The 26,224-nt window shown below is 38.3% G+C and overlaps 1 long non-coding RNA gene across 2 annotated transcripts in view; it reads right to left on the reverse strand.

Moving 5' to 3' along the window:
* Window positions 1-13,268: 13,268 nt before the first annotated feature.
* LOC120468225 (uncharacterized) overlaps window positions 13,269-26,224 on the reverse strand; it is an 83,037-nt gene continuing 70,081 nt past the window's right edge. For both annotated transcript variants that reach the window (XR_016160460.1, XR_005620208.2), the window contains exon 4: window positions 13,269-13,436. This is a non-coding gene — a long non-coding RNA (uncharacterized LOC120468225). The remainder of the gene's footprint in view (window positions 13,437-26,224) is intronic.

Below are 26,224 nucleotides of genomic sequence, written 5' to 3' on the forward strand. Positions count from 1 at the left end.
AATTGAACCCCTAAGGGGTGCACGAGACGTTTTTTCAGCGTGCGTGATGCTTACTAAATACTAAAAACACACATAACACAAACCAGTAAATATGGTAACAATATACTGAGCGTCAGCCCTGCTAAGGGAATGCTTGTGACCTTCCTGATTTCAGAGCAAGTCCATATTTCTCCCTCCCAATAAAAGGCTTTAAAGGGATCCTAAAGATTTAATTAAGATGTCAGCTGGCGTGGGTCACTCCTAGTGCAGTATCACAGGCTGGAAGATATACTGTACCACTACAAAGGGCCAGGCTGAAGCTAAGTGGCCTGGCAGAGCTGTGCTGGAATGCAGAACTTCTGATTTACAAAGGGTGCCTCACTGTAAAACACAAGTAGTTTAAACACAGTCGCAAAACTCTGAGCAGACAGCGCTCACTGCTCTGTCCGGCCAAAAAAGAGGCTCAGGACAGTTGTTATTATTTGGATTAAGGAACATCAATCTGAAAAATAGATAAAAACGGTCACTTCTAAACATGTTCATACAGTTCAATCTGATTGGTCGAGCAGTGTTCCAACAGCACTAGTAATTCCATAGAGGCCTTTCACACAGAAGGAGTTTAGCATTTACTGCTCTGCTTTTTCCATGTTCTCCATAATAGATAGACCTGTTTGAGCGCATCTCATGCATGATACAGCATTCTAAACATGTGATCAAATGAAAACGTCACCTTTTATTAAGCTCCCCTCTAGACCTTGCAGTGCCCTGCATCACAATTTTAACTTCAAAAGAATGTTCTGTGTGAATGGCCTCTTACTGTTAAAATAGCTCCACTGTTTTGTGTTTGCCCTTTCCAGACTGTATTTGTCTGTTTATTAGTGGTGGGTTTGCATGGTACATTTATACAGTGGGAGGTGGCAAGTGACTGATATATCATGAGTGAGTCATTCAACTGATTAGTTGAACAAAAATGCTGATTTATTTAAGAATGAAACGTGACTGCCTTTGAGTGTGTCATTGAAACGTTTACCTAACCGATTCATTCAAATGCAACTTATTCATTCAGGAACCTACTGTGGCTGTGTCCGAAAGCTTAGGCAGCTGACTTGTTGCTTTGCTGGCCTATCAGGCAATGACTTTGCAGGCATCGTTTGCACTTCTGAGGCAGCGTAATGATTTAGTGATATACAAAAAAATAGATATAGAGCGAGCTTAAATATTTAATTAATACAATAGTAATTTTGTACTAGAAATTCTAATACTAAAGAGAATTTCTAGTAAATTACTAAAGCGTCGATCAAAAACATACGTTTACACACAAACTGACCACCAACGGCAACTTAAGCCTTGGGTATACTCGACGCATTCACAGGGGCGCGAGTCTGCGTTGACTGCACACGCACTTCTCCAGACGGACAAGGCATTTATACTTGGCGCGCTCGCCGCTTAATATTCTGTGAAACGACAGCGGGCGACTCAGCAATGAAGAAGTAGTTTGCTCTTTATTAGTATGTTATAAATTGCTAATTCATAAAAGAGTAAATGCAGTAGGTTTGTTGTAGCCTACTTTCACTGCCAGCGCAGTCTCATCCCAAGACTTCATATAACTGACGTCTTTTGACCATACGTCAACATCCGCCTTTTTAGGGTACCCTTAAACGTCGGTTAAATGACGTTATCGGATCCTGACCCTACCCCAGACCTAAACCTACCCCGTCACCTAACTGACGTTAAAGGTAAAGCGTCAGTTGTATGACGGCTGCGGGATCGTCATTTAACGTTGATCGTCATTTTAATGTTGACGTATGGTCAAAAGACGTCCCAAGAAGTCAGTTATATGACGTTTTGGGATGAGACCGTGTTATCACTGCATGTAAACAAGTTAAACAACTGAAGCCTAATTGAGGAGTGTTCAAACCTTAATTTCATCAGCAGGGCTTACTTCTGCTATTGTAGGCTTATTTTGTAAAATGTAACCAATTACTTTAGACAAGTGCAAACTGGGTGCTTAATGCAAATGTTTTTCTGTTCACAAAATGACATTTTATGGTCGCCCATCAATTCAAATGTCTCTGTGTATAGAAGGATCATAAACATGCTGATTCAGCTCGAAGTTGTTCATCTTCAGATGCAGCGCTGCGTGATGTTATAAAAAGTGGCGTGCACACCGGTAGGCGAAATGGAGTCTTGAACCCAACGCGCACGATCGACCACACAGTCATTTTTGCCGCGCGCACCTTCGCACTCTTGCGGACGCGCCGAGTATACACAAGGCTTTAGATGCCATTATTTTTTTAGCCTAACTGCCACAGTCTGGAACACACAGGATTGTGGGATATCGAAGGTAGCGAAGGATATTTGAGCTATATTTATTGATATTGATCAATATTGAATATTGATTTATATTTTTAAGCTTTCGTGTTTTTTGGAAACATGCAACAGTTCTGCTGTGGTTTAATTTGTAACTATTCACGCTGTTTGAAACAGACAAAACAAGTACATTGCAAAACTCGTCTAAAATGTAAGTTGCTCAAAACGTGCAATATTGCTTACGCACTTTCAAAATATCAGACAAAAAGTCCTCATCCAAGATGTTTATAATGCAAAGCAAAATACCAATGGGCCACAAAAGGGTAAAGAAATGCTTTTCTCACTGTCTGTCATCTTGTTATTTTGAAAGCCTTTTTGCATCTCACAACAGATGAGATTTTGAACGGCACTTAAGGGGCTTCTTTGGGGGCTCAGGAAGAGGAGGGTGGGCATACCGAGTGACAGTGGGCCAACAGTAAGAGTCTCTGGAACAAACCGGCCTTCATGTGCAGCAAAAGACCTGTCACAACCCCTAGCCGACAGCAGTCCCATAGTTCATGGGACAAATATCACAAAAAAAAAAGAAAAAAAGAAAAAAGGCTCCGCAGGGCCTGACAAGAACTTGTCCTAGTTGATCAGGTAAGACAGCACTGTGTGAGCATCTCTGCCACACCACAAGGGCTAGAATATCTAAGATCTGCCTCTCATGCTACTGCAAATCACATCCAGTTATTTAAAACTACATGTGGCATTATTTTATCCATTCACATGAGAAATTATAAATGAGAGTCTGTTTTTGGGGGGAGCTCTGTGAATTTTTAAACCCTCAAAAACACTTTTTGGGAACTCCTATACATTTTATTCAAAAAAAAAAAAAAAAAAAATCGAGGACCTATAAAGCAGACCTGGTGAGATTCACCTTTTTCTCACATGCAGCAATCAATTAGGAAGATGCGCTCTGAAAAGGAAAAGCTATTCTGGGTCATGGGCCAGGCATGTCTCCCTTAATCCTCCTCCACATGCGTCCAACCAAGTGAAGACCGATGCCTTTGTTAAATATTCATCAATGGCTGTCAATAATTAACTGCTCATTATATGAACTCAACGAGGATTCTCATTCCAAAATTAATGTGGTGCTAATGCACAGGGTGAAACCACGCTCTTAAGAGCCGGAAACCTACCATGAAAGCGTGATCCTCGCTATTCTTCCTCAGTTGTAGAGAGAACAGAGAGCTTTGTCTTCAATCAAAAATTTAAAAGCGCTTGTCCCCTCTCGTCAGATTTCGATCTGTTGGTTTTGTATTCTTTAACTGAACAAGACGTTTCAACTACGGCAATAGAAAATGGAGCTTGTTATTTCTGCTTTTTAAATAGAGAAACTTTAAAAGAACAACTTTTTTTTCCTAACACGTATCCTTTTGAGAGCCGAGCATAATGACGTGAGAAAGAAATGTATTCGGATTTGTCATAGAAATGTATTGTGAGATCGCGGGCATGAAGATGCGGTCCTGGGGCAACGGCAATGCAAAAGCGACTGTAATCAACGACATCAAAGAGAAAAGTCACTGTTTCTGCTCTGAGAAACTTTGAGGCGTGTGTTAATAACCATGCATGGAGAATTTTCTTTTCTTTATTGTTGTTGTTTGTTGTTCTGATTTACAGCAGGAAATCCCTCACTGAGCCATCAGAGAGTTGAGCTGTTCACTGTGTCTGTGTGTGTGTGTGTGTGTGTGTATGTGCGTATTGCTTTAGGCCATGACCATGCAAGTAAACAGAAGCAGGCTGTACACATTTGCAATCACACACACACACTTTGTTAGCTTTGTTATTTCAATTGTTATTACCCCATTTGTATAATTAGGCAACTAAATTACTCACATCAAAGATGCCCGCCCCTAATAGACACCCGTATCTGAGGACATTGGAAAGATGCCTTGCTCCTCTCCTACTAAAAGATGCTAGCCTTGATTAGCACACTATTATGAGTGCTTAGAGCAAAGCAGGCTGAACACACACACATTCTCGCTGGCACTTCTGCCTAGAATAACATTATTATCCCAGCCTGTCAACGGGGCTTCCTGTCTTCCTTGTGGGCGACAGATCTTTTTAACGCAGTTAGATTATAAACACAGAAGTCAAAATGTGCTAGAGAGTGTTCAGCATTGTTGTTTCCCCACCAGGTTTCGAGAGCAGAACACTATTAAATTAAGCATACGTCGACATCGAGTAAGTCTCACAATCAGACTCCTGACACTAATCAATACAGGCTTTCCAACAGTAAACATTCTCTCTCCATTTCTCACTGTCTCAGATGTGAATTCCAATACAAATTCTACAAAAAAAAAAAACTGGCTTACTTAAAACTTTTAGGAACTCAAGTAATGCATCTCAATGAAGATTTTTGGTTATGTACAAAAGAAGCATAGAAGGTGAGTTGGATTCATGCATTTTTTAGCTCCAGGAGTCAGTCACACTCTCTCTCTATCTATCTCTCTCTCTCTCACACACACACAAGCATGCACTTGAGCATGAATAATTAATATGGTTGCATTGTTTAACAGTTTGCTACTTCTATTTACACGGTTGGTGAATTTGTTGTCATGTTTAATAACTGATTGCCTTATGTGATTTATTCTTCTACTTCAGAATGATCAGTTGTTTTATTGTTATCCTTGTCGTCTTTCATGTACCAAGCCGTTTAGTCTCATGAATGATTATATGATGAATATTCATGTGATGTTGTCAGTAGTTCAAGACAACAGGCAGATGATACAGTATGTGCTTGATATGTAAATTTTGCACAGGGAATATGACATAATAATAAGCAATTGAAATCAATGAATAAAGGCAAAGCTTTGCAAAGAACTCTTTTTGAGTGCATACAAACTTGAGAGAATTACTCAACTAGAGATTTGCCTAAAATAAACACTTTGAGGTGAAACCATGCAAATTGTTGCCTGAAAGTTCAACACAGAACTAATTGTTTTTACGGTGTACAGATTTAATGTCACCAAGTAAGCGAATTATCTATGGCTGCTGTACTAGCTCTCTGAACGTTCTCTGCTGAATCTCTGCTTTTTCCCAGTCTTGACTACAGCCACTCTTCCTACAGTAATGTGCTGAATTTGCAAGTCTTCTGACATTGGGGTGAACAAAGATGGCTGTGCAGTTAAGTAATGGGAGAAAGACTTGTCAAAGACAGTTTGCAGTAACTTGAGTGACAAAACCAACGCTGCCCCAGCCATCAATTTAATGGTAATTACTATTTAATGTATTTTACTTAAGAGCATATGCAAAATTAAGAGTAAGTCACAAAAAAAACACACATTTTATGTGGTTTTTAAAGAATAATATGCATAATATATTGGACTGTTAATATTGATGAACAGGGACCTTAAGTATTGCTTGTTTTAGCCTACACTTTCACTGAAAGCTTTGGTCTCTATTAATAAGAAAGTAAAAAAAAAAAAGTGATAGCTTGTCAGCTTTTCCTCTAAATCTCTAAAGTTTCTGTTAGACCTACATTTTAGAATAAAACATTTTATCATCATTTTACCAACTCGATAATGCATGCACAAAATGTAAATCTGACAACTACGAATATTAAAATTAAATGTTAAATGTTAAATATAATACTTCACATATATATAAAAAATAGCAATATATGGCATTTAAGTAATTTTACAAATTGTAATATTTAGAAAATAAATATGGAAAACATGACACTTAGATTAACATAAGGAACAATCTAAAACACATTTCTTCCAAATATAAACACAGACTAAAGTATATTCACCAGGAGTCTCAAAAAGATCAAATCAGTGTATGAGAGAGGGGCAAGGACTAAGGTTAAGAGATAAAGAAAATCTGCTTATTTTATTAGCATGGATCCCCCAGGGGATCTGGAGAGTCCATGGACTGTCAGGACCTATTAAACATGTAATTCATGATGGAGGAAAACTTTGTACATAGACAACCCAAGCAAAGGGTTATTAAAAATATGAGCATGGCCGTGGAAAATAAATAAATAAATAAGAAATACTGATTAAATTTTAAGCAGCCGACGGGCCGATATTTTGCCTGAGGCGTATTTGTCAGTTTCAAAGGGTGTTTTTATTAATTTTGTATTTTGCATTTTGTTAGTGGAAAGAGCCTGCTCCACTGGGAGCGCCACAAGCTATAGACAGCAGAGCCTATAGGAGAGAGACGCAGAGAATGTCAAACAGCAGAAAACACGCTCATAGAGTCAAATCAAACATGGGTCCTGAGCTAAGACCACTACAAGACACACACACACACACACACACCAAGGGCAATTTTAGCTTATTACACAAGCACACAGATTCATGATGATGTTTAATTGTAACAAATGTTTTTACACTATGCTTACCCCTCTTATTTATCAAAGCACTTATCAAAGCATTATTTAATGTGTGTACAGAAACTAAATATTTACACTTTGGATATACACTGTATATATAGTACATACATAAATTAGATAAAAAATTACTTCAGCAAAGTAAATGTAAATCACCATAAAAGAGGAAAAGAAAAAAGAATGGCAAAAAACTTGTAAAGATACTGACAAACACACTACTTAAGTGCATCCACCAATCATCAATTGTCAAGGGCTTGGGGGGGAAAAGTAGGCCAAATATATGAATTATAAATCTTATTTTGTATATATATATAAAAAAAAATAACTATAAAAAAAGCCCAGCTTGAAGTGCACAAAAACTATGAACAACCAAAAATATAAACATGACAAAATGATTTAGCACTGACACATGGACAAATACATCCTTTTCCAGCACTGTGTGCAGTCACTGGTGGTTAATACTAAAACAGCTTATGAATTTCATAAGAGAGATAAACAAAATGCACAGTAACACTTTTTAATGACTTTAATGAATAAGTCATTCATAAAACACTGAATAATGCCAGATCAGTAACTTATGTATATATGAGCACACAGCACATATTTCTAATTAAATTAACTGTGCTCAGCATTATATAAAAAATAAAATACTAGGGTTAGCCTAATTTTTAGAATAATTTTTCAGTTAAACATAATTTGTTTTTATGTTGTTTCTAAATTATTTGGAGATTCAATGTGAAATTGTTATAAAATGAACATATTTTATAATATATGCAATTAAAAAAAATCTAAAATATGTAATTAATTAGACTGACAGCACTATTAAATATATGTAAATAAAAAAAAAGAGAGAGAATGCAGCCTCCCATAAGAAAATAAACGATCTGGTAACAGTTCAGGCTTACAGAGGGTGTCAGATGCAATCAATGTTTTATGCAAATTGCATTGGAAAACGGAGGCATCAATGGGTTAATGGTGAAAACAAACCCAATTTTCAATATATTGAGGGCTCATGCATTGAGAAAGCTTCAAACAGCACTGAGCACTGAGTAAAGAAGACCTGCCCTTGGGCTACAATTTACAGAAAGCTTTACCTGCTGCTGGCCTGGATTGGAGCCTGAAGACAAAGCAAAACAATTCCCACCAATGCGTGAGCAAGTGTGGGTGTGTGTCTGCGTGTTTCTGCATGTGTGTTCTTATTAACTCCAGTACCCTCTTGTGAAGCAGAGATGACTTATTACCAGAGTCAGCGAGTGGTCATGGTAGTAAACTGATACATGCATACCGTAGACGCCTGTATAGAAGAGAGGCTAAATGCGAATCAAACCAAGGGTCTTCAGTATGAGTTCTCGGAAAACATTTCAAATCTGCTTATGTACTGCAAGATTCTCCAGTTGTTTGCCACTGAACGGCTCACATTATCAAACTCATGCTACAACATACCATATGAAAATGATGACATGCTAATATGCCACCTTCTCCCAAGCCCTTACCATTACCTCTATTTCCATATTAAAAGGTAAAATACCCTGGCACGCTCTCTCTCTAAATGGGTCCTATTAACAAAATGCATCACACCTTCAAATTCAATTACATTATAAATGCTCGTGGCACATTTGTGTCAACGCAGCATGTCAGAATGGCTTAGTGAGGAGATGCCACTTTGTTGTGCAGTAGAGAAGGAGTTAATTAGCCAACCGGATGCAACGTGTAAAAAAGAGAGAGAGAGAGAGGGAGATAAACCAAGTACTTGGATAATCATGCTTTCCTCTTATTTATTTCATTATTTGTTGACAACGTTGAGCTTTTGAAGTCAGATCTGTCAAAGAAGCAATCTGACACACGCCCGGATTATAGGAATGCATAGGGAGAGTGAGCTTTGTTCATTATGCTTAATTTTGAATAAATCTCATAGAAACCACCAAATTACATTTAAGTGATGTGTTCAAAGCGGCTCAGTTAAAAGCACTTTTGAGTGCAAGCATCGCCGCTCGCTTTCTCTTCTCTACCCGCTTTCAAGAAGGCACGTTTCTTCGATCGCATTGCTAACGGGGCAGGGCAACCGTGCAGATTAATTTAGACTGGTATATGGGATGATTTGTACAGGCGGGATTGAGCAACGCTTATTAAACACGGGAGGAATTAAAAAAGCCATCTGAAAGACTGCCTGTTTTATGCCAACACACTAATCAGTAATTAGTGCCGTATGCGTCCTAATACACGGCCCTCTGCGGCACTGAATTCCTGCATTTTGTGAAAGAGAGCATGGAAGGAACCTGAGTTTGGCAGGTCTTTCATCATTACCATTTGTGTCTCAACCTCTGAAGACTGATTCGTGGTTATTTAATGATTGTGATGGCATCGTTGCATGTGTTACTCTGCCATGATTGCCTGGAAAGCGAGACAGAGAGAGAGCAATAAGCAGCAACAATCAAAACCGTATTCTAAATATGCCATAAATGAAAGGAGTGTAATTTGTGTAAGTGTAAGACTTATTTAAGGGGTTATGACATTTATATCAGATATATGTGAATGCAGAATCAAACCCTGTTTGGACAGGACTAGTTTACCAGAGGGACATTAGAGAAATCCGTGTTTCACAGACGTACGTTGTCATTTTAATCCCGTCCAAATTTGTCATGTCTGTGCTTTTCTTACACATCAGTAAAAATTCCAGGGAAAATTACCTACTCAACAATCCTCGGAGAAATCTAATCCCATCCGTCTGTGACTGCTGATGTTGTATTATCCTAACGCTTCTTGCGGGTTTTTTGACCTACCCGAGCTACCGTAGCACCAATCTTCTGAATGCTTTTATTTCATTTCAACACGGTTGGTATCTGACGAAAAAATTACATTATAAAATGAACAAATAGAGCTAAAGTGCGGAAACTGCGGATTTTAATATCAGTATCAAGTGAGATAAGCCTACTTGCTTAAATGTCTCCACCCAGTTATGTGGGTTTATTATGAACAGCCACTTCAATAAACTTATATGAAGTTAATTTAAATAGGGTTTTAATAATAAATACAGTTATATCAATAAATAATTCATTTAAAGAACATATACTTGATGCACACAACCGCAGAACATGACCTTCTGTAAAGCACAAATCTAGAAAACACACACACTCCCACCTCTGTATTTAAGGTGCAGTATGTATTTTTTAGCGGCCTCTATCTGTGATGTTTCAGATTGCAACCAGTTTTTACAAGAGCGCGCGTGCTCGAACACTCATGGTACACACACTGAGACTTTCAACACACCGGAGAAAGCATCACACAACATGCTGGAAACACATGTAAACTCCCACTGCAACGTTACAATAATAGGCTACTTTTATCAGCTTGACATTGAACTAATGCTCTATGTTCGTAACATGATAATGTTGCGTTTGTGGTGTTATCTAGCATAAGGCATTTCACTAACTATTTGTGTATCTTTCACAGTCAGCAATGTCAACATAGGTGAATGTATATAACGAAAACGGTTAGTGAACGACTGAACACTTTCAGTGTAACAGTAAGATCGTAGGAAGTGATTTACTGTACTGAACGTGTCTGGAAATGTGTATTATCAACAATATGATAGAAGTGGGATAAGTGACGTTAGACAGTGGATCTACATAATATAAAAGTTATATCCTAAAGCACCCAATTTTTGTTATCTTGGAACAGTCTTTTGTATTTATTTCATGTCTCATATATGTTGTAGTTTACTTTGTTATTACATTACAGTTTACCATTATTTTACAATATCTAAAAACTTGTGATTTATCACAATAAAAATAGTGGAGGTCTCTCCATAATTCAAACGCTCTCTCGATGTTGATCCGTGTTTTCGTCCTAAGTCGATCAGATTCACGTTGACCTGACGAGCTTCAGCAGATACATTTTTGTTTTTATTTTTTATACTGTCTTCATGTGGAGTTTGTGTTGGAGTCTGTGTTGTGCTGGAGGCAGGAGTTTTTGTGTGTTATCAGACTCCCATGTCATGGAGTTGCGTCGCATAGACTGTATATAAAAAGGAGAGAGCCTTGGGAGCACGCATGCACGCCACATCCGATGGATTTCGCAGAAAATCCGAGCAAGAGACTTCACATAGAAATAGGAAAACTGGCCTTCAGAGGTAATAGCAAAACCCACCAAGTAGATCATTGTAATGTGCGATTACAACCCCTTCACACACAGGCGATAAAAAAAGGATTCATTTTAGAAGAAAAGTTACATATAGCACCTTTAAACATGGAGGTGTTAGTCCTGTCCGAATCAGAACATGAAAACACAGATGCCAGATTATTACAATTGTGGCCAAACTACATTTGGAAAACGAGTCCCGTCTGAATAGGGCTATACTGTAGGCTATTCAGAAAACAGAAATAGTGAATTTAACTCCTAGTACAAGTTCTTGAGTCATAAACGTTGAGAATCAATGCACTAACCCACTGAAAAATCCAGCATTGCTGGTCACCAACATAGGAAGCAGGAGAGTTGCATGGTGCCCAACAAGACCAGCACTATAGCTCTATACTATAGAGCTATAGTGTATATATACTTTAGCTCCAACTTTTTCAGCAGGGCAAGAAAGCAGTTTTTTTTACACTTAGTTTATGTGGTATTTCAGCGACATTAGTTAACCTCCTGCAATCTAGTGTAAGTAGTCATTAAAATCATTCTAGTGCTGCACTTTAAATGAACTAAATGTCAGAGCAAACATGCCTCCATTCTATGTACATTAGACTCATTACATACAGACCGCACATATTCACAAAACCGCCTGTGGAAAGCAGGCGGTACATGGAACTTAATTTAATTCAATAATTATAATTATTATCTTATAACCAAGTACTGATTCAGATATCAGGATCACCTTCCACACTCTAGCTCTCTAACTGACCTGCTGAAGATTGTGTTTGTGCCTTTACCTGATTTGCATAAATTCTTTGCATGAATCGGCAACTAAAACAACACAGAAAGCATGTGAAAATAATGCTATCAATCAACAGGCACAATTCATTCTTAGTAGTGATTTTTTAATGAGTAAAACATCACTGAAAAAGAGAATCAGACAGATTTGCTATCTACATTTTACTTCCTAACAGCACTGGTTTAAATAACATCAAGAAAACTGAGACAAGATGTTGTAGCGTAGCTGGTTTGCACAGGATATGAAAAGTAAAAACATAGATTTTATCAGTGCAATTATGCTTGGTATCTCAGTTTAATGCATTCTGCAGCAAAACACCGTTGTTCAGTATGATTAATTCAAGAGGATCTTAACAATAACATGAGAGACAATGCTGTGGGTAAAGGAGGGATGAATAAACCATGTGAATGTCTCTTAAACATTGATAACACTCTAACGCCCAGTTACATTGCTAAGATTTCATGTCCCATTTCATGGAAGGATCGCATGTCCCAGAGCAGTAGACTGAACTGTGAAGGCCAACAAGTGTACAAAGAAGAGGATTTATGATACTTTTTTCTATCCACAAGCCCTAAATATATACTGTATTAAAACAATTAATGATAAAAAATAATGTTAAATGACATTTCCTATCAGCAAAATATATAAATAAAGGGTTTTTTTAAAACCCTTTTTTAAAGGTGAAAATACTAACATGCCTAAGATATTTGCACAGTACTGTGTGTGTGTGTGTGTGTGTGTGTGTGTGTGTGTATATATATATATATATATATATATATTAGGGATGCACCGATATGAAAATTTTGGCCGATACCGATAACCGATAATTCTTTTTATTTGACAGCCGATAACCAATATATTGGCCGATAAATTGAAATCCAAATTTTTGTACAATTTTGAGAGCCTGATTACAAAAACAAAAGTCTCACAATTAAACCCATGTCCCAAGCGCACAATTATAATGATGTTCTCATTATAGTGTTATGTAGCCGATATGACAGATTTGCGCTGCACATGTTGCAACGAACCGTATTTTCATTTTTTGAAGAGATTTCAATCATATTTCAAGAAATTCAAAAACATAAACAGTACTCAACATGTGTCTCAGCTGAAGGGAATACTACATTATTTATCGGCTTTAATATATCGGCCACATTTTCTAACCAGGCCGATAACGATAACATTAAAAATGAACATATATCGGCCGATACCGATATGGTGGCTGATATATTGTGCATCCCTAATCAATCAATCAATCAATCAATCAATCTATCTATCTATCTATCTATCTATCTATCTATCTATCTATCTATCTATCTATCTATCTATCTATCTATCTATCTATCTATCTATCTATCTATCTATCTATCTATCTATCTATCTATCTATCTATCTATCTATCTATAACTTTTGTCCCTTTATGAATCTTCCAAAAGGAGAGAAAAATCCATAAGGAAATCATGGTGTGTTGAGGTTTTTCTGTTGCTTTGGGGGACACAAATGTTTAGAAAAAACCCACTCACTCAAACCTCTCTCACACACATTGTTTGATTCCACATGAAAATCACTTTGTTCCATGTTGAAACAGCATGTATCCCCACCTGCCCACAAAGAGGTTCCCTAAACCCCCCAAAAAACAAAACAAAAAACAAAGCACGCACACACACACACACACGCAACAGAGTCTGCTCTCTATCTCCCACACAAGCACAAGAACTTCACACGGATGCATGCATGTATTTTCAGAGTTAACTGCATGTTCCTCGTGTTGTCATACTGATGGATGGTGACTATCAGCTCTGTTTGGGACTGGTGGACTTCATTATGAACCAGAAACTTCTCCTGTCAAAAAGAGGCAGATGAATAAGTGTGTGAGAAAGAGAGAAAGATTACATTCTCTACCGCCGGAGAAAAACAACCAGCTTTTAAGCTGCTAAACAGGATGCTTAATAAATAGATCCAAACAATCCATTATTCACTCATTCTTTGTTCAGTGCTAACTGTTTACACAGTGTCATATTACAATAACTTGTGTTGACTGACACAAAAAAAGATTAATTGATGCCTGGCAGCAATGCAAATCAAAACCAGAGCGAGCAATTAAGATCAGGCTGCGATTGTGAATTAATGAAGAGAGGGCATTATTGAAAGATGAATAGTTTAAATGATTTGCCATTATGGCCTCACAGTATTAATGGTTGATAGAAAGCATGCATACAAGGCGAGTTCAAGCATGACCAACTGATTTCCCTTACATTATCAGCCATATATCAGTGAGGCTGAGGACGATGAGGAGGGAGACAAAGAACAGACGGATGAAGGTGACGACCTCAGAAGTTAATGAGCACAACATTCTGAATCATGTACACAAGCAACAGAAGTTGTCAGTCACACTAGAATCTGCGTCTATCCATCCGCATTGCTTTGATGCTCGAATTACTGGAAAAATGGTATACTGTACTGTACTGTACAAGTCTACGAAATGATAAGTTGCTACAGTTTTGGGGTAAAATGACTAGTGGGTAAAAGCCCAGTGACTTATACTCTAATGAGTTAAATCATGATTTGAGGAGAAGGTTATCAGGTTATCATGATTTCAGTTTCAGGTTGCTGATATTTGGTGCATATACTAACTACATGAATAGAAATATTTTGGCTAAATAACACTTTATAATAACTGCATGCTATGAATCATTAATTAAGCATTAGTAATTTTTCATTTATAAAGTAAGCAGTTAATAAATACAGCTATAAATGTTTTATTCTTGATTTGTAAGCATATACGAATATACACATACAGTATGATGTGTATAATAATTGTATTTTTATACTTTATTAATTGTCAATTCATCATTTTTAAATTAGGTAGGCATATTATGTCATTTACAAAGCAGTTATTTAGGAGTTGTCAGTGGTTCGTAAATCATTTAATGATGGACATTTTACCTGGAAAACGCAGTGGTTTTGAACTTAGACAACATATTATTTCAGCCTTTTTTCATTGGATGTCTACCTGGGCCAGAACCAACCTGTGTCTCCCGCATAAGTGCCTCAGCTCAATCCGCAAGGTCACAGCTTCGACTATGCATGCCTTTCTTCATATACAAAAAGCAGAAATTTGCCATTTTTCTTGCGTTTGTCATGTATATACATACTCTGACCTAAATTCACTCGTTTTTGTGGTGGCGTGGACATAATGACACACATCAGCACTTATCCTTCTAGCCACATGAATAAAGATCTACATGGCAGGCCATTATTAAATCAAAATGTGGAAAGCGTCCAAAGTGTATACTGAGAGAGCAGAGATGCCATCTTCAATAGCTGCGCTCCTTTCTTCTCCATCTCTCTCTCCCTCTTTCCCCTGGTAGCGAGGCAGACACATTCATATGAGGAGCGCCGCCGTTCCTCCTAAAAGGCATTAATGTGGAGGCAGCCAGTGTCCCTCTGGTTGTGTGTCATTTGAGTTAATCACCATGAAAAAGACCACCCCACAGCAGGCTTTCCATTTACCCCAGCTCCTGTTTTCTGCCATGTCCCCACTGAAAACAAGGCGCGCTTTCAGCGTTTGATGTGAGGATACAAGGCCCGCCGTTCCCTGCTCGATTCTCTTGACAGAGAAACAGTTTCCGCAGATACACACAGACCATGTCAGCTCAAATGCGCACAAAGAAACACAATACCCCTCTGCCTGTTGGATGGAATGGAACGTCTCTGACAGTCAGATGGGCCCTGCTTTCTGAAAGCCCAGCCAATCACCAGGGAAAAGGAGCTGTGTAGTGCAGTGCTGGAGAAGGAGTACACAATATTACAATTATTGTTCTCCCAGGATGTGGAGCCAGAATATTTAGTTCAAAAAGGTTGAACTGTGTTTTTCTAAAAAAAGGTAAAAGATGGATCACAACAAATAAACAACAAATAAGCACAAAAACTGGGTTTACAGTAAAAAACACAAGATAGAATAACTTGTATATGTATAAAACTGTATTAATTCACTCACCCACATGTCATTCCAAACCTGTGTGACATTATTTTGTATAACAGAAAAGAACATATTGAGAAATATGTTTCTGTTTTGTACATACAATGGAAGTCAAAGACCAAAACTGTTTGGTTGCCAACATTCTTGTACAAAATATCTTCTTTTGTGGTCTGCAGAAGAGGGTCAGCCACAGAGAATGAAATGACACGAACATGAGTAAATTATGAGAGAATTTTCATTTTTGGCTTCCCAATCCCTTCAACTTTAAGTGAGCATTAGATAATGACAACGGTATATAAATGTAAAAACAGGGTACAGAGCATGTACAATTAAATATCCAATATCGGACATTATATATATTTTTATATATCGCATGCGCGAGAACTGAACTGAGGTAGTTGAAGGAGATCGCAATTCTCGCGCATGCGTCGTGGAAATCTAAGGAAGTCTCGTTTCAGGCCGACAAGGAAGAAAAGGAATAGTCGAATAAAGTCGTTATTTTTGTTTGTTTTTTCGCACAAAAAGTATTCTCGTCGCTTGATAAACATATAGTTGAGCCACGGTAGTCACTTGGGATATTTAAACATTTTCTTCATTGACTTTTTGGGCCGTCAAGAGCCAGTCCCTTAGGCAGCCAATGTGGTAGTTATACAGCTCTCAAATTTAATCAAAAATATCTTCATTTGTGTTCCGAAGACGAACGAAGGTCTTACAGGGTTGGTACAGCATGGGGGTGAGTAATTAATGACTTAATTTTCATTTTTGGGTGAACTAACCCTTTAACATAAACTTCATCTTTGTATTTCATTTCATACAAATAAAGTGTACTTGTGTATTAGAAAACTTGTATGGATGGTATCATTTGATTTCACAGAATTAAGAAAAAAAGTAATAATCACAAGATACTATTTTAGAGAGATGCAACTTTTACGATTTTAAGGTGAATAGAGAGTAAATGACAAACAGGCACTTCCGAGAGAGCACAGTGCAAAATAATGTGTACAAATATCTACGAAACGGCAATGAAAAGTACGAGTAAACCAACCGCAAAGCATTCAACCATTAGAGTACTGTTCTCAGTGCATGTCTGGGGTCTGAGAAAACAAGGACCCAGACTAAAGACTTATTCATCTATTCTGTGTTCTGTGATGAACAACATCCTCCACAGCCCCACACCATTTATAAAAATATAATAATAAACACATTGAAACCAGACAATGTTAATGTTATAAGAGTGACCCACAAATGCAATATACAATTTCCACACAAAATTGTTGTTGATGGGTCTATGGGATATAATTTTGTATTGGACCTTCATTTATAGATCATATGGAGAGAGAGAGAAAATAGTGCAATAAAAGCAAGCACTGACCAGTTAATATCGCACTCGTGGCCTGAACCATGCTCTTGAGCATCTCAGATGTGTAGTGCTGATGCTGCAAGCAGCAAGCGTGTCTAACACAAATATTTCATTACCAATTCATATCTCCAACTGATCTCTCTCTCTCTCCAAATCACCACCAGATATAAATGACTTCCTCAAATGTTATTTTGCCATTTATTTCCACTCCAGCGCTTATTTAAATGTTCGCCCCTCTTCTTTCTCTCACTTATCTGCCATAGTGGTAAATAGGAGAATTCTTTACTTAATTCCATTAAGTTTGTGCCGCCGCTCCATCTCTCTGCGCTATGAGCATCAGTATTGCAGCTCGGCCTGTCTCTTAGCAGTTCTGCATGGCTGCTCTGGGATAGAACATGACAGTTACATTAATGTCTCTATGTAAATTGCCCCCTGCACATGGACCAGCAGGCAAAAAAAAAAGAAGAAGAAAAACGCAGAGGGGCATCCATTGCCCCAGTGACAGCAGAAATTACAACAACATTCATTGTGTGTCGGCCCAGAACGCCCGAGTCTATTATGGAATACGGCAATTTCACTGAGTCTCCATCCAGGCAGATGGACAGGCATGGCCAGCGCAGTGGCTAAAAAGCAATGACAGCCAGCGATTCGCCCCCCTGTGCGCTCTCTCTTTTTAACAAAGCAATGAAAAATAGAGAAGATGGGGGAGGTTAGGCAACCTGGGCACGAGCATCAATAGACAGTTTGTGACATTTTTCAGTCGAAATGACACCTTGCTACCACAGTGTAAAAACTGATGTTTCCTGAGTAATAATCAGCATGAAAAACATAAAAAATGTTATATATATATATATGTCTGAGAAATCATTTTACATACACTTGTATAAAACTACTTTAGTGATTTAAACATTTTAGACACGTGTTTTCATGCACTTGAGTGTGTCTAAAGGTCTCAAGGAAAGAAGTATACAAACCATCATTCAAAAGTTCAGGGTCCGTACATTATTTTATGAGTACTTTTATTCAGCAAGGATCCATTATTTATTTATTTAACCTTTATTTTATCAGGAAGTCTCACTGAGGTCATTATTCTCTTTTAAAAGAGACTGGCCAATGAAGCAGCCATGCAAACCTACAATACAACACGTATTTAAAAACAGAGGTCTTTACAAAAAAATTAAAAAAAAAAACACATTTTTATGATTGGCTTAAATTCATCAATAGATTTGTATTAAACTTTTTTTTTTATCGTTTTCCATGAGCAAACTATTCCATGACCAAGGTGCATAAAAGGAAAAAACATTTTTTGAACTTTTTACTTCAAAGAATCCTAAAAAGAATGTAATCACATTTTCCACAAAAAAAATCCAGCAGCGTAACTGTTTTCAACATTCTCATGTGATGCTCAGCAGTAATGCCTGCTAAAAAAATTTTAATCTGTAATATTTCACAATATTGTAGTTTTTACTCAAATAAATGCAGCCTTGATAAGCAAAAGGGACTTCTTCAAAAAACGTACCGACCCCAAACTTTTGAAAGTAATTTCAAATCTCTGATAAGTGTGATTGAGAAATAAGTCATTGTTGTTTTTACAGTACATTGTAAAGAAATGTCCATTGGAGACTGCAGGTGATGCACATATGCATGTTCATGCACACACACACACACACAGCAACAGACATTAGGAAAAGCTCAGCGACAAACAAGGCCCGGGAGAACATACCCTTTAATCTAGCCTAGGTCAGTTTAGTTTCCAATAGAGATCTCCATGAGGCATTCTCTCACGTGCTGACATGTTGCTTTTGGTTGTCTATTTCAGGTCTTTTCCAAGGCCTTTTTGAACACCACCGTCACTGCAAGCCAAGTCTAAATTACACACAAGGAAAAGCCAAGGAAGGAAAAGCAATCACCACAGCTGGTCACCCCAAATTGTACAGAAAGCAAAGAAAAAAAAAAGACAACAGAAACATGCTGGTTGAAATACTGACACCAGCTGTGCAATCTCAGAATAGAAACACACATACGCACAAATTCAGCATGGCAGTAAATCATTGTTGAAGATGTGTACAAGTGGAAAAGAATTACAGAATAAAGGACATCATATCTCTTTGAAGTCATCTTCAATTCTAGTCCTGCTGATTAAGAGGGGCATAAAGCAACTGTTCCTGTCGGGGTGGTTTAGGTTTAGAGGTGTGAGTGGATGGATTCCTGCTTGTGCAGTCAGAGGTACAGCTGCCGCTGAGACACACAATTCATTCACACTATAGTCTGCATCTGCAGGAGCAAAAGCAGTGTCACAGTAAAGGAAATGAAAGAGAGGAATATTAATTGTTAAACTATTCTTTGTCATGCTAAACTGAACATTTACACCAGGCTGAAATGAGCCATATGGCTATACTTTTACTTTTGGATCACAAATGTTTTAAGCTAACATTTTTAACCCGCTGATGCAGAGATTCCCAAACAGCCTTTCAAATAATAAAAAAAAGTTATGAACCCTCAAACTTTTATTTTGGCAGACAACTGCAGGGAGACCGTTTAATCTGCGTTTAGTTGACAAAAGGTTTATACACGATTCTTGCTACAAATCTAGAACAATGCTGACATTCACAAAAATGTTGGAAATTACTCTCCAAGACACTGAAAACTTCAGATCATGAGATGCTTGCGTGTAAATGAGCACAACACATTATACTAATCGGAAAAAGCTGCAACCAATAATTGATTTTTATATAATAACAAAAGCCATATTCCAATTTAAATTGTATTTCAATTATTAGTGCAACCCTATTAATTTGACATTTTAATGATTTTTATTATTAGCTTTTTATCAACTCCTGAGTGCCATGAAGTTATTTCACAAACCCGTTTAGAAACACTGCTCTAAAAGGTTAAAAATGTGTGTTGTTTTTTTTTATTTATTACGACAAAATAAATTTAACATGCATGACAAAGTGGTGATGCATCAAGTGAGACTGAAATATGTATTCCTATATTCTTTTGCAATAGACAAATGTGACATTCTTAAAGAAAAAAAGATAATAATAATAATAACGCCAATAATTTATTATTATATAATTAGGGAATTGTAAAAAAATTGTATATATATATATTAAGATATTATTTTTGTTTTGAGAATTTAAAAACAGCTACTGTCAACTGTCTGCTTACCATCATTATTTAAAATATCTTGATGTTATTTATATGTCTATGTGTTGTTTTTAATATAATTTAAGGCAAACCATTTGCAAATTCAGCAGTCAACACCATTGCAAGTATTTTCTCTTTAAACCGGCAAAATAAAAACTGTACACTAGTCTCAAAAACGTGGTTTGAAAGTGCCCCTCTTTCCTACCATCACAAACTTGTAACCAATCCCATCAACATGCGGGACAGGGCTTTTCTCCACAGACTTTCTATGATAAGAGGAGAGAGGAGAGAGTGATACATAAAACGCATAACCATTCTGTCATCAACAGTTCACTCGTCCTATTCTGAATCAGTTTCTGGTTCAAACATTTATGGTGGAATTAAACCAATAATTTCACTTGCCATTGTGTAGCGTTTACTTTAGTAAAGTTGACCGAATCGATCAGGGAGTATGTGCTGGTGTAATTCAGGGGCTAATTTGCATATTCATGGATCTGCATATACTCAATAAAGCAAAGGTGTAGAGTTACATCCAAGCTATTTTAAGGCATGAAGAATTTTTTTTTCATGGGAAAAAACAATAATTTTTATTATAAAATATGTTTTAAGGGATAAAATTATTGATACATTGGGACTTTAATAATTTGTGCATCAAAAAACAATTCAAAGATACACTCAGAGAGTGTTAGCGGCCTTTGATGAACAGTCAGATGGTGTCTATCACTGGAAATAAATAGAGAAGGACCCAAGGTGGAATCCCACAAATGTAAACTTCAAAGCGTGTGAAATGTGTATCTACAGACAGAAAGGATCTGAATGCTTTGTGGTGAGAGACAAAGCAGAGACAACATACAGCATTCAGAGTGAGGTGGAGGTCTCACAGAAGGGGATTTTCTGCAGAGGGGAGCGCTTGGTTTTTGAAGTTTGGGAGCATTCCCAGCATGAAAGCACAGTTAACTTGAAGAACAAGACAGAATCACATTAGGCTATGTCCTGAAGCCATGTGACCAGTATGTGACTACCCTCAACACCATGGGCAGTCAACCTCACACTTGCTATGAGACTGCAGACATACAGTATCAGACAGAATAAGTCGATACCTGGAGGCCAATGACGCATCAGCAACGTGTGTTTGTGTGTTGCTGCTATAGTAGTGTCCCTCATCAGAGCGATGTGTTCTTAAGAAGTAGTGTGCATTCCTCAGGGCAGACAGAATTGTAGCGCAACTCTTTTCACACACTGAGGAGGATCTGTTCCAAAACCCAGTGAGCTGCCTTGCTGTCTGCTGACTACATAAGCAACTGCATTCTGAAGGTGAGTCTACATTGGAATCCTTAATTTCACAATGAAATGCAAGAAGCGACAGAGCTTTTATTCCGTATTATGACAACAGACTAAAAAAAAAAAGTAGGATGGGGATTTGGTTCTATCCAATCTGAGCTGGCAGTTGATTGTAAGAAGAGGGCAGGGTTTAATGACTAAATGATTGGAGAAATCCAGCATATATCACCAGAGAGAAGTTTGTCGTTTCAATGGAAGATCAAGTAAGCTTAAAAAAAATTAATAAAAAAATAAAAACATTTTCTACAATAAGATCAATAACATGCATTTAGAAATCATATAGTGTGAATTTCAAGAAGCAGCTTACATTTTTTTTTGTGAGTGTAAAACACCAGTGCATGTAACACTCAACTTACAACTTAGCATGTTGCTTAGCTAATAGTTTTATTTGTGCTTATTTATTCATTTAATAACTAGTAAGTTTTATTATAAATCACACCTTTTTAAGTGAATGTTTTCAAGTATTGTAATGTGACCATTCTCTAGTCTAGACTAAAGATTACAGTAGGAATTTAATACTTAGCTAACATGTTTAATAATACAGTTGTTCTGTTCAACAAACGAACAAAAATAAATAAATAAATAAACAAATGTTTAAGTAGACCAAACATTGTTTTCTATGTTTTTCACTATGGAATAAAATGTAAAGTATATAATATTTATAACTAGCATGCTCTAATATGCTCTAGGTTTTGGAACAGAGCCACTATGTTCAACAGAAACAACAGGAGTTAAATCTAAAAACAACCTCAAATATATGTGCTATATTCAACTTAAAATAAAAGAAAAGAAAGAAAAGAAAACGGTAGCGAACATTAACAAACAGCATAGAGCTGGTATAAAAAAGGAGCCAGTTTGATTTGTCGCATTAACAGTGCATGCAAAAAGGGGTGGTGACCGAGGTCCTGCCCTAAAAAAAAAATGTGTGTGTGTGTATATATATATATATATATATATATATATACACAGTATACTGTATATATATATGTATACAGTATATCAGTATATATATATATATATATATATATATATATATATATATATAAATACATAAATAAATAAAGAGAAAGACGGAAACAATCCAAGACGATATTCCTGTAGGCCTCAGCCATCAGTCAAAATGATGAATGTGAGTAACTAAACTGTGGACATAGATCTGCCAGGTCTCGCATGGTCCCACTGACATCGCATTTAATTATAACGCATGTCTAATTGAAAACCCCCTGGAAAAAGGCGGGATATTGTGGTCTCTCTCCCTCTCTCTACGCCCGTGGCAGGCCACGGAAAGTTAATTAATTAGGAGGCACCTCCTCCCTCCTTTATCTTGAGTTACTATCAGCCCTGCCTCACTGAGCTGATGAGATTTTCAGCCAGCTTTTCATCTCGCGGAAGAAAAAAACAGAATGGAGTGAGGAGAGTGTTATCAAATGAGCTGTTGAAGCAGCCAGTGAATATGTCATTGACTGTGACTGCTCCCGGAGTGAATGGTGATTTATCCACATGACTCCCGTCATGCTAACTGTGTGTGTGTGTGCGTACATGCCTGTCAGGACTGGTGGACCTCTTTCCCCCTCATTCAATACACTCACATCAGTATTAATACCATTCTGCTCTCAAATTACCCCTTAGCAACCCAGAACTTGAACTAACATCTTCTAGATGAAAGAGGATCAATACTTTACAGCCCAGAAGAAGATTGTCATATGTTGAACATGATTTTGGAAAGCGAGATCCCCTCCTTTAAAAACTCCGATAGCACAATAACTTAAAAAGAAAATGGAAGACTCCACAAACTATGCTTTTAAGCTTGCATGTGTTGAAAGCCAAGTAAACAGGATTTGTGAAACACTGACAGGCGCCCACTGATCCCTTCAGTGCTGACTGCAGATGAGACACTTTAAAGATGTTTATATTTATCCATCTTCTGTACGTCTGTGTGTGTCTGTGTGAATTAATAATGTGAGTATCAGGCCACCAAAGAGTTTCTGTCTTTTCATGATGGGGTGTCTGACAACAAGGCAAACTACTTTCTCTACCACCAATGATGTGCTTGTTGGTAGAACTGGAACCAGAGCAGGTGGCTAGAACGGACCAGGGTGTGTTTTTAAGTGTGTGAGTGTCTCTTACTCTCCCATAGAGGTAATTAATGAACCCCTGAACCTGTGGAACTCTGTTGAAAGGCTGCCAGCAGATAGTCAGCGGTAAATCAAGAACCTCAATGCCAAATCAAAAGAAATCAGTTGATCTCTGCATAAACATGAGATCGGAGACACACCAGGCGGCATCTGCCTGCTCTGACACCCCGTCCCATCAAATCACCCGCTTCAACACCCCCCCACCCCCCCGTCACACACACACGCAGACTCAGACACAGACCATCCTTTTCTGTACTGAGCCGAAGTCATCTAATGCTCATCTCACCTATATCATATCATGCGGGAGAAAGAATTGTGGATTTTTTTTATGCATTTAAAAAATACTGTGATTTAAAATAAAAAGTTTTCCTAGATACACATAATGTGGACCACTACAAAATTATAACTAAACTGATCAATACATCTTCAGGTGTGAGCTGGGATAATACTTTTTTTGTTTTGCCCATTTATTTAGAAAACGTTCTGTAAAAACCTTTTAATAAATTCTGCCTAAAACATCTTAGTAGTTATTTTAGTGTCAACTATATTTACAACTATTATACAATTAAAGTAAAACAATACAAAAGCTATGCAAGGGGCATTAGATTACATGTAAACAACACCAATCAAAGACAATCGTTACAACCATGCCAACAGTGAAAAACTAGACGTTAATATCTCCCACTCACATTTTGATTTTAATATACAAGCTAAATGTACATATTTGCCCTCTGCATTAATTCACTGGACCTTCAATTCATACAAAGAAATAGGAATAATGCAGAGTACTTTTTATTATTGCTACCATACAGGTCTAAACAGGCGTACAACTTATTTAAAGTGATCGGTCACCTAGAATTTTAAATTTGCTGTTAATTTACTCACCCTCAGGCCATCCTTATAGAAATACAGACTGATGGTCGACCTGCTGAGCATTGCTGCCTGACGCACCTCCAGCCTAACCCCAGTATATCTCCTGGTGGTGGAGCAATGGCAGGGATCACTCCCTGCCACCTCCTGCTGATACCAAGGTGTTACTTGGCCCCCATCCCCAATGCTTCCTCCTTACCCACAGCCAAAAGCTCCCCCTCTCTGCCAGTTCTTTAATGGCTTTTCGAACTGGTGAACTGTTGAGGACCCAATGAAGCCTCAGCCTCCCACTTCGACAGGAAACGTGGTGGCTTTCCAGCCAGCCTCTCTGCAGTCTTCTACCAAGTCTGCATACTTGGCATGCTTCTGCTTGTTCGCAGCTTCCATTCCCTCCTCCCATGGGCCCACCAATAAACTCCACCAACAAGATGGTCTTGCATGGCTCTGACCACATGAACAGGTCTGGCCAGAATAAAGTTTCTAAAATCTCCCTGGGGAATTGGAGCTGCTTCCCCAGGTCGACCCTCATATTCGACTCACTGCCAGATGAGAGGACTCTAGAAGTTGTTCTCTGGTGAAGGTGGTTGATTATTTTTTTCTCTGGATGGGATTGTTGGCATGGACGGTCTACCATTAGCCCCCTGTCTACATGACTCTGCCATCTCTGCTAGCTTCCTCAACAACAGATTGTGTTGCCACTTATTGTGGCCTTGGGACAATGCTGTCTTGCAGCCCGACAGGATGTGCTAGAGATTTGCATTGCTGGTACTACAAAAGGAACAACTTCTTCAGTCGGGAATCTAATCAGGAAGCTGAGCCTGGCTTGGGGGATCTTCCACAGATCAGACCATGACAAATGCCCGTCTATGACACCTTCCCATGACATCCAGCTTCCCTGCCGGCTCTGAGACACCGCCTTGATGTTAAGGCGCGGACCTCCTGCTCGGTCCTTCCTTGGGAGGCCTTTGACCAGAGGAGGGGAGTCTCGCTCCTCCCAAAGCCTGCATGCCCGTCCTGGACTCTGCCAACTATTTCACAGTGTTTCACCCTGCTAATTTCCATGTTGACCTCTTCCTGGGTTTGCCCTGTTTGTATCTTAGGGCCAGCTCCTCTCACCAGTTGGTCAGAGGATTCCCTCAGCTCCAGCACCATCCGAGCCTTCTCCTGCTTGTATCCCAGGCCAATGGATCGTGGCAGCTGTAATGTGTTCCTACTGAGGAGGCCTTCCTCTGATAAGCATCTTGGTACTGTAGACCTAGGCACTTCCCAATGAAAGAGTTTGCTAGCCCATCCATCTTGTTGACCACCGAGGAGGGAACTTCAACTCATCTTCAGAGCCCACATCACCCTTAGGTACAGTATGGACTGGTAGCTCCATACTTTATACTCGCCGGGGACCTGGCTCTGATTGACCCTTGCAAGGCCATCTGCGAGCTGCTTCCTCACTGTTTCCCCCATCTGCCTATCAAAGAGGTCTGCTGTGTAAGTGCGACCCAGGCTACAGACAGCTGATGGGGGAAAGACTGCGTGATTTGGTGGGTTTGCTCTTTAATCTCGCCCTACCCACAAGCTTGTCAATCCTCTTCAGCAGTCTTGTTGTCCATGCTGCCTTATGGAGAATGGTGGTAATGTCGTTCATATAGCCTCTCACTTGTGGTAGCCTTTGGCCTGATGGTAGCTTCATACCTCCAACCATCACCCTTGTCCCCATCAGGATAACTTTAAAGATTGCTACAAACAGGATAGGAGAGACTGAGCATGCAATGGCAATGCCCAATTCCAGCTGTTGCCA

The sequence above is a fragment of the Pimephales promelas genome, chromosome 1 (genome assembly GCF_988280905.1).
Source record: "Pimephales promelas chromosome 1, fPimPro1.hap1.1, whole genome shotgun sequence".
NCBI classification, from domain to species: Eukaryota; Metazoa; Chordata; class Actinopteri; order Cypriniformes; family Leuciscidae; genus Pimephales; species Pimephales promelas.